Here is a 10,172-nt window from a genome sequence, read left to right on the forward strand (position 1 = left end):
GGGCAGCAAGGGAGGAGGGCGGCGGCGCTTGAGAGGAAGGAGGTCACGGGGTTGGTAGTTGTGATGTGCTGCGTGAGGTGTTACCCTAGGTCTGGGGTTGTGATGTGCCAAATACCCCCGGCACGCGCGGCCCACTCCGCCGGTCGTAGTGGGCCTTATCCCCGGCTCCCCAACCAAATTCGCCGGCGGTAACAGGAAGCTCATTCGGCTGCTCTCGGCCCAAAATATCCCCGGCATTTGCTGGCCCGTTTCGCCAGCGGTAAACGGCTTATCCGTGGCATCCTCAAGCGTACTCGCCGGCGGTAACGCGAGGCAGGCCTAAAAAGGCTTACCGCCGGCCACTTTTAACCTGACTCGCCAGCGGTAATAAGTGCGGCTATAAGGTTATTCCTAGTAGTGGTGCCAGAATGTGTTGCGGTCAGAAACCCACCGGCGAGCAGCGACGGGCAACACAGTAGAGCCGGGAGGCTCCCAGGACTGCGGCTGGCCCTGGTCCCTCGAGCGACGGCCCGCAAAGACTCGGCACGCACGTCCGATGCTGGTGCAGGGCGTGCCACCTGACCTATACCTGGTCAGGAAGGTGATGGATTTGCCTCGCTTAGTTTCTCGCGTGGCATACACGTAAATATTAAATACGAGCCTCGATCGGCTCTCAGTTGTCTCCGTGAATCGGCTCAAGGAGCCGATTCACCCATGATTCGTACGAGGTGTACGATCATATGGTGGTCCTGCTTGATCAATATAAAGCTAAAACGACCTACTACGATTTAGGGTTTTCACCACATAATCGGAACATCCTACGCGTGATTGAGCCTGGCGGCCATGCACGGTGATCGTAAACCGACCCTAGACAAGGCCTAAAAACCAACATGAAGTTGATCCCCGGAACATCCTGTCTAGGGCTAGCAAACTACACCCTACGCGCCACTCGATCCTTCAACCCGTTTGTAAGGCCTAACTATGCAGATATTAAACTAATCCTTGAAGAACAAGGAGCAATCATAACGGATCGGATCTACTAAATAATGATCAAGCGAGGTGCCGCTCTTACACCTAAGATAGGTGTAAGGGCGGCTAGACGTCTAAGGGTTGCACGGACGAAAGCATATGATACGATGAAACAATGCTAACCCTAACACATCTACGATAACTACGTTGCTCGCCATCAACAAGGCTTCAAGCACGAGCAACGCATGAACAGCGAATAAACGTGTACCGCCTAGATCGCAAGATGCGATCTAGGCAGCATGATGCTTACCCGGAAGAAACCCTCGAGACAAGGGAGTTGGCGATGCGCCTAGATTGGTTTGTGGTGAACGTGATTGTTGTTTATTTCAGAAACCCTAGATACATATTTATAGTTTGTAGACTTTCTAACGTGGGAATAATCCCAACCGTGCACGAGCCAAATTCTATCTAACTGACACGTATCCTACTATATTACAGATACACGGGCAAACTAGCCCAAACTTTGCATATAAGGCTGATTCATGTATTTCTTCCATGTATATTCTTCAAGCCCATCTTTAATCGCGGCCCACCTCTGATCGGGTCAAATTCTGGTGATAACAACATGATAAAAAAATTAAATACAAAAGAGTGATTCCTTTTTAGATGAAAACTTAACGTTGTATTAGATCCAAATCCTGTTTAGATGAAAATTGGACAGCATGGTACATAACTGTGTACCACGCCCAAAGCCATTCATCTAAGCAGTAGTTTAAAGTTTGATGGAGTGCAAATAAAGACAGGCAGATAGCATCGGGAGGTGCACGGTTAGCATGAAAACATTACCAAAAACTATGAACCACATGACCATAAGGGAAAAAAGGAGAGCAGGGCTTCTTCTGGAGGTCCATGGCCTTGTCGAGGCCAGGCTCGCGGTGATAAAGCTTTTTCTTCGGTCGGCGTCCATGACCAGCAGAGAACAAGGACATAGCCTCTGAGTTGTGTCAAGGGTGGAATTCCGCGAATGGAACATAAATGCTCAGCCAATCTTATACTCATTATGTATGTCTGACAGTCTGCACCACAGGTCCAAGCATTCAGAAGCCCAGGATAAAGAGGTAGAAACCTGGACTCCAAATTCTGCACTGAAAAGACATAAATACGATTAGCCATTTTAAACAACCTAGACTTTGCGGCTAAGGAATCAAACTGATAATAATTAAGTGCTGTCAAAGCCTGTGTACCAACATTTCTCATTGCAGATCAACAGTTCACCACAATGCTCTGGAAAGTCAATTCGGAGCCATGATTCGGTCTGGAAACTACACGCCAGAAACTAATCACACGAAACTATATTACAGAAGAATAATGATCAACTGATATGAAATTTGAAAGTCCATCTCTAACGACAGAGAACAAAGTAGTTAGAACATGCATGGAAAATAATGTACTAATACCACTTGCGTTTTGGAACTATCGAGCAGAGCCATACAAAAGCCTATTAGAGACCGTTAAAAAAACAAAGATTCATACTTTTTTTCCCTAATGCTTTGCTACAATTGCAGGATAGTGCAATCAGATATCCATATGTCATCATCCAACCTGGCTCCATTTCAGGATATAACCAACAAGCAAACCCAAAGAGGTAAAAAATATTACAACGGTGAGGACAAAATTATGGTGCTATACTAAAGTCTGCTCTATATGCAGATCCTAAAGAGGTCAAGAGGCGGAGGGACAGAGAAAGGTATGCACAAAATAAAGACGAGATCTTAAAGCGCCGACGGGAATTACGGGAAATCAAAAAACAGTCAACGACCACCGTCAATGACGAAAACATGTTCTGTCCTACGCATGCCATTACAGAATCTGGAGTCACCCAGATACAAACTGAAGGTCATGTGTCCTATACTTGCAACATATAGAACACAGGTTGTAAATGTAAAAAATAATGATTGTATAGTTCCAACATATTGATAGGTATGGCTCCAGTTCAACGTGATGCATCTCAAATATCTGTGCCACACACTTCACAGCAACATGAGGTATTTTCTTTGGTGTGTGATGACGATGAGTCCGAGTGGCTGCATAGAAATGATGCATACCACATGCACGTGACTGCAAGAGGAAATGCCCACACAACAGGATCACCCACCCAGTTATCGGGTAAGCTAATACATGACATCATGTCTTTTTTTTCGCAAACATATAGGTTCCATATTCTCTGCGCTCATGTTTCAGGTGTTCATGTGTTGATTATATTCTAGGTTGCAGCAATGTTTCACTCGATCAACCGGGAGCATCTGGATCACGATCTGGTATGTCCGCACCAGGTTAACATTCTTACAAACAAATGTAACTACCAGAGTCATGAAGGTAAAAAGCAGCAGACTGGCTAGGCACAAAAATGCATCGCGAGGACCTCGATGCTATGGTTAGTGATTAGTCCCATTAGCCCATCTTTCTATAAGCCAATTTTCTGTTATTCTTTGTTTCTGATGCTAATACTTTGTCATTTATTTGCAACAGCTGCAAGGATTGGTGTATTCACATTTGCCTCGCGTCACGTGGAACTAAAATCTGACAAGTGGAATGACCAAAACGTCACAACATGGCCTAGGGAAGAGTGCATTAAGAGCAGCCTGATGTTATCACCAGAATTTGACCGAGTCAGAGGTGGGCCGCGATCAAGATGGACTTGAAGATATATACATGGAAGAAATACGTGAATCGGCCTTGTGTACCAAGTTTGGGCTAATTGCCCGTGTATCATAACATATTAGATTATGAGTCGGTTAGGAGATAGAGTTTTACCCGTGCACGGTTAGGTGCACGCCTGAATTAGAAAGTCCCTTGGACTATAAATATGTATCTAGGGTTTATGAAATAAACAACAACCAACGTTCAACACAAACAAATCTCGGCGCATCGCCAACTCCTTCGTCTCGAGGGTTTCTCCGGTAAGCACCATGCTGCCTAGATCGCATCTTGCGATCTAGGCAGCACAAGCCTACCCACGTTGTTCATGCGTTGCTCGTGCTGAAGCCTTTTTGATGGCGAGCAACGTAGTTATCTTAGATGTGTTAGGGTTAGCATTGTTCTTCGTATCATATGCTGTCGTAGTGCAACCCTTACACATCTTGCCGCCCTTACGCCTATCTTAGGTGTGGGGGCGGCACCCCGCTTGATCATTGTTTAGTAGATCCGATCCGTTACGGTTGCTCCTTGTTCTTCAAGGATTAGTTTAATATCCGCAATAGTTAGGCCTTACAAAGGGTTGGAGGATCCAGCGGCATGTAGGGTGTAATTTGCTAGCCCTAGACAGGATGTTCCGGGGATCAACCTCGTGTTGGTTTTTAGGCCCTGTCTAGGATCGGCTTACGATCACCGTGCGCAAGCGCGAGGCCCAATCGTGAGTAGGATGATCCGATTATGCGGTGAAAACCCTAAATCGTCGTAGATCGCTTTAGCTTTATCTTGATCAAGCAGGACCACCATATATTCGTGCACCTCGTACGAATCATGGGTGGATCGGCTCTTTGAGCCGATTCACGGGATAACCTGAGAGCCGATCGAGGCTCGTATTTAAGGTTTACGTGTATGCCATGCAGGAAACTAAGCGAGGCATCATCCAACACCTTCCTGACCAGGTATAGGTCAGGTGGCACGCCCTTGCGATAGCATCGGACGTGTGACCGAAGGCTTTGCGGGCCGTCGCTCCGAGGGATCGGGGCCGGGCGCAGCCCTAGTTGTTCCCGGCTCTACGGTGTTGCCGGTCGCTGCCCGCCGGTGGGTTTTCGACCGCAACACATTCTCGGCACGCCGGTGGGACAATCTTCGACATCCACCCCATCGCCATCTACATCCGAGATGGCGGAAAGCACTCCGGTCAAGTACGAGGATCCGACCGACGAGCTCAAGAAGAAGCATGACGAGATCAAGGCAGTCCTCGAAGCCGAACTCATCGGCTCTTTCCACGTAACCCGCTCCCATGGCCAACCAGGACACTTGTTCAATATCAACATGGTGGGACCTGGGCACCACTCTGGGAAGGACGGAGATGAGGGCAGCTGCTCTCATAGCAAAGACACAGAGGAAGCCGCTCCACGCGATCGGCTCCGCCAAGACGGCAAGCGCTACGTCACAGAGGGAGAAGTGAAGAACATAAGATACCAACGACCTCTATCTTATCACCTCCTCAACAAGTATGTGAGTCAGTATGACCAACGCCGGCGATACAGCGACGATGATGAAAAAGATCGTCTGGCTAGGGACGACAGGAGACGTCGTCGGCATGATCACGACGAGGAGCGATACGAGCGCCACGCCAAGGAAAAGTCGAGGGAGCAAGACGACGTGGATAGGCACTCGGGACTGCCCCTTCTTCGGACAATCGCTGGGATTCAGGAATGAGCCGATTGCCAACAATCGGCAACTGCCCAGAATGCAAACAGAAGAAGAAGGATGCAGCTAACGTGTCCGTGTTCAAACGTCTAGGGCCTCTCCCGCCTCGGAACGAGCGTGCTGAGTCCGCTCGGGTGGAAGATCTCGAGGAACTAGAGGACGATGATGAAGAAGACAAGTATCATCGGCCAAGGTGGTGCCCTGATGGGCTTAGCCGTTCCCAAAAACGAAGGGTTCAGCGTCTGCGTGGGTTGGAAGAAGCTGAAAGATTATACCTGCACACGTTGAGGAAGGCACGGCCTGATCTGGCCGCCAAAATTCAGCGAACCCCGGACGAAGAAGGTCGGCCACAAAGAAAAGAGTGGCGCCCCAAGCAAAGGAAAGCCGATGATGAGACATCGGCTGGCACAAACATGGTGTTCATCCTCCCAACGGAGTCTACTGCTCGAGGATTAAACGATGCACTCAAGGTGGACGACAGCGAGCGCATCGACGTGACAGAGGATGAAGTTAGGCTGGTCGTATCCACTGGCCTAACCGTGTAACAAAAGCAAACGTGGCGAGGCTGATCCTTGTGATCGGCCCCAAAAATTTATGAAGGAACATTACAAAACCTTCATCGAGCAAGCAACGTGGAGGCCGATTCCAGCAATCGGCCAAAATTATCCCCATCATCATACCTTCTTCCTGGGTTCAGCAGTTGATTCAACAGGGAATACCTGAAGAGCCGATACCATCAAATCCCTTGAAAGAATCGGCTCGGGGGGCACCTAGGTGGATAGAACACGAGGATATGCAGTAGGAGTGTCTTGCAAATGCCCAGCAGCCCAAGATTTTCTTTCAAGATGGGTATTGAAGTATGGGGGATACATAAATCGGCCGTAAAAAATTCAAAAAAAATTTAAGCACAGCCGATGCAGCAGACATCGCCTTAAGGATATAAAGCCGATGCATGGCCATCGACTCAAGAGGTATAACTGTTATAATCAGAGGGTCAATGGAGCAGGAAGTGGGCCACGAAGGAAAGGAGCCGATCTGACCAGCAAGGCGCAAGGAATAGACTGAAGAAGCTCGGGGGGCAGCTCACCCTGAAGGTCCTCTGCTCCGGGGAGCCGATTTTGTCGAAATCGGCTTGCTCTGCGTTATGACGTGAGGCCAATGACGGCACATTTGTCTGATCCATTACCGTTCTCGCCTTGACTGAGACTCGGGGGGCAGCTGGCCTGGTGGTTACTCTGTTTTTGAAAGCCGATTGGGTGGCCATCGGCTAGTCCTGAGCCGCGATTTTTGTCAAGGGTGATTCGGCGGAACTCAAATTCATTGTTCGAAAGGACGAAGGATAGTTCATGAAGGCTTGATGCGCTGACATCGGCTTTTTGAGTTTTGACCAAGATTGCAGTCACCCTGTGGTCGAAGAAAGGAAGGGCGGATTATGAGAGACTGATGCGTTGCCATCGGCTCATTGAGAATCGGTTTAAAAGAAATCGGCAAAATCAAATTGGGGAAACTTCTTCATTAATAAACAGGATTTCTTACAAAGGAAGAACCGATTGCTCAAAGAAGGAAGAACAAAAGAAGGGTCTATTGACCAATCTACTACTGCTAGGCCTATACTAGTAGATCCTAATCTACGGACCATCGCTGCCCTCGTCGTCATCCTCGGAACTCTCATCGGCACTGCTGCCGATGGGCTCCTGCGTCGCTACTCCCGTAGCCCTCTACGGGAGCTTCATCCCCGTCTTCATCGTCGCTGCTGTCGTCGTCCCACCACATTCGGAGGCGTTTCGCCGGCGGGTAGCCCTCGAGGGAGTCGTCGTCGTCGTCGTCTTCTTCCTCTTCCTCTTCTTCAGAGGTGGGACAGCCGTCCCAGGGGAACCGGTCGTCCTCGCTTTCCGACTCCAGTTCCCCGTCGGCAAGGAACTGAAGATCTTCATCCCCGCTGGTCAGGGACTGGTCGTCTTCGGACCAGATGGAGGAGGCGTGGTCTTCCAGGTCCCATTCTTCTGGGGCGCGGATGTCCGGCGGTGTCTCGCGGGAGGAGGAGGACTCGTAGGAAAGCTCGGAGGAGGAGGAGGAGGAAGAAGACATGGTGGCACAGGAGGGTTTTTGGGTGCTAATGCGAGGAGGACGAAGGAGGAGCAAGCTGTTTAGAACGGTTAAATAAAAGGGATATGAGGGAGATTCAATGCCACGAGCGGTTTCCGAGGAGATGATGCCCAACGGGAAAATTTTGCGGCCACGTGGAGAAGTGGAAGGGGCAAGGCATCATGATGAAGGATTCTGCGGCGGTTTCGCTTCTGCCACGACATGACCCGACGGAAGAAAAGCGTAATGATTTTGGAAATGTCATTTCCAAAACCAGGGGGCATGTGTTATCACCAGAATTTGACCGAGTCAGAGGTGGGCCGCGATCAAGATGGACTTGAAGATATATACATGGAAGAAATACGTGAATCGGCCTTGAGTACCAAGTTTGGGCTAATTGCCCGTGTATCATAACGTATTAGATTATGAGTCGGTTAGGAGATAGAGTTTTACCCGTGCACGGTTAGGTGCACGCCTGAATTAGAAAGTCCCTTGGACTATAAATATGTATCTAGGGTTTATGAAATAAACAACAACCAACGTTCAACACAAACAAATCTCGGCGCATCGCCAACTCCTTCGTCTCGAGGGTTTCTCCGGTAAGCACCATGCCGCCTAGATCGCATCTTGCGATCTAGGCAGCACAAGCCTACCCACGTTGTTCATGCGTTGCTCGTGCTTGAAGCCTTTTTGATGGCGAGCAACGTAGTTATCTTAGATGTGTTAGGGTTAGCATTGTTCTTCGTATCATATGCTCGTCGTAGTGCAACCCTTACACATCTTGCCGCCCTTACGCCTATCTTAGGTGTGGGGGCGGCACCCCGCTTGATCATTGTTTAGTAGATCCGATCCGTTACGGTTGCTCCTTGTTCTTCAAGGATTAGTTTAATATCCGCAATAGTTAGGCCTTACAAGGGTTGGAGGATCCAGCGGCGTGTAGGGTGTAATTTGCTAGCCCTAGACAGGATGTTCCGGGATCAACCTCGTGTTGGTTTTTAGGCCCCGTCTAGGATCGGCTTACGATCACCGTGCGCGAGCGCGAGGCCCAATCGTGAGTAGGATGATCCGATTATGCGGTGAAAACCCTAAATCGTCGTAGATCGCTTTAGCTTTATCTTGATCAAGCAGGACCACCATATATTCGTGCACCTCGTACGAATCATGGGTGGATTGGCTCTTTGAGCCGATTCACAGGATAACCTGAGAGCCGATCGAGGCTCATATTTAACGTTTACGTGTATGCCATGCAGGAAACTAAGCGAGGCATCATCCAACACCTTCCTGACCGGGTATAGGTCAGGTGGCACGCCCTTGCGATAGCATCGGACGTGTGACCAGAAGGCTTTGCGGGCAGTCGCTCTGAGGGACTGGGGCCAGCCGCAGCCCTAGTTGTTCCCGGCTCTACGGTGTTGCCAGTCGCTGCCCGCCGGTGGGTTTCTGACCGCAACACCTGCAGACAGATGGGTACACCTCCTCACTCAACACAATCGAAACTAAGTTTTTATTGTGTTATATTTGTTTTGATGTCCATCGAGTTAATTTTGTTAGAGACAAGCCAGTCTCTTTAAACCAAGATTCTCTTACTTAACCCACCATAGGAAGTCTAAACAAAATCTATGAAGACGTGAAATTTGTTATGGAAAATAAGCTATAAGTTACCAATCAAATTTCCACAAGAAAAGCGTTTGTGATGGCTAATTGTCACTTCGACAAAGTTTAACAAAAATTGTGAAGGGCTCCTGCTATCTTCACAAGTGGGTACTCGCGTTATTTGATTTACTGCAGTCAATGTCGAGAGTGTGTTTACCTTAGCTCGAGAGGAGTAGCAGCTAAATTCATAACCACAACAGTCACATAATTGCTGCGAGCCCCCGACACTGCTACAGCAATTCCACCGGTAACAATAGTGGTCACTGCAAACACGAAAGGAATATTATGAAAATACTAGCAACGGCATTAAAACACGGATAACTGAGTGTCAGACGGTGCACTAATCGCAAACAAGCTTACTATAGTGTATAATATTTGGTGCATTATATACAACAAAATGACCTTGAAATCGTGAAATACATACATGTTGCGCTGTATCCTCATGATCTAGATGACACAAACAGGGTCAGTGTTTCCCTCATGACCTACCATAAGAATTGTAGAAAAGAAGTTCCATGTTAGTTGTGTGGTTGCACACCCTTGTAAAGAACCACAACAGCTTCGCAATTAGAACAAACCTTATATACTCGACAAGGATATCATTATCTTCCATTGTGTCATATTCCCATTCGACAAATATTGCCATTTTCATCTTCCACAATCAGTACCTCCTCAAATTATTCACAAAAAAGTACCTCCTCAATTTTTTGCCATCCGACAAATCATCAACATTTAAAATGGTGACATCGGACATGAATAAAGCTCCACCCTATGATGCATAATTGTAGTGTAAGAGGCAGATCAAGCCTAACAGGTAATACCAATAGAAACAGAAAGCACAACTTATCCATGGCATCAAATATGTCTAACAGGTAATACCAATAGAAGCAATGATGTATGTAGCCAATAACGTTCCTATTGACAACAGGATGATAAAAAAGCACAGTTATACCCTTTAAGCTAACTAATACATATTTTGAAGTGTGAAAGGAATGAAGCTATAAACAATATATATCCCTGTCAACGAACGAAGCATTATTGATTGCATAAATAGGTGAAACTTTAAAAAAGAATCATAAAAAGTG

At 47.8% G+C, this 10,172-nt stretch overlaps 1 long non-coding RNA gene across 1 annotated transcript; it reads right to left on the reverse strand.

Moving 5' to 3' along the window:
• Positions 1–2,026: 2,026 nt before the first annotated feature.
• Positions 2,027–9,778, reverse strand: LOC124677931. The gene is made up of 4 exons (XR_006994274.1): positions 9,666–9,778; positions 9,512–9,572; positions 9,245–9,350; positions 2,027–2,088 (listed from the first exon to the last, which is right to left on the reverse strand). It is a non-coding gene; the product is annotated as an uncharacterized LOC124677931 (long non-coding RNA).
• Positions 9,779–10,172: the final 394 nt, after the last annotated feature.

Source organism: Lolium rigidum, chromosome 1 (genome assembly GCF_022539505.1).
Source record: "Lolium rigidum isolate FL_2022 chromosome 1, APGP_CSIRO_Lrig_0.1, whole genome shotgun sequence".
NCBI lineage: Eukaryota > Viridiplantae > Streptophyta > Magnoliopsida > Poales > Poaceae > Lolium > Lolium rigidum.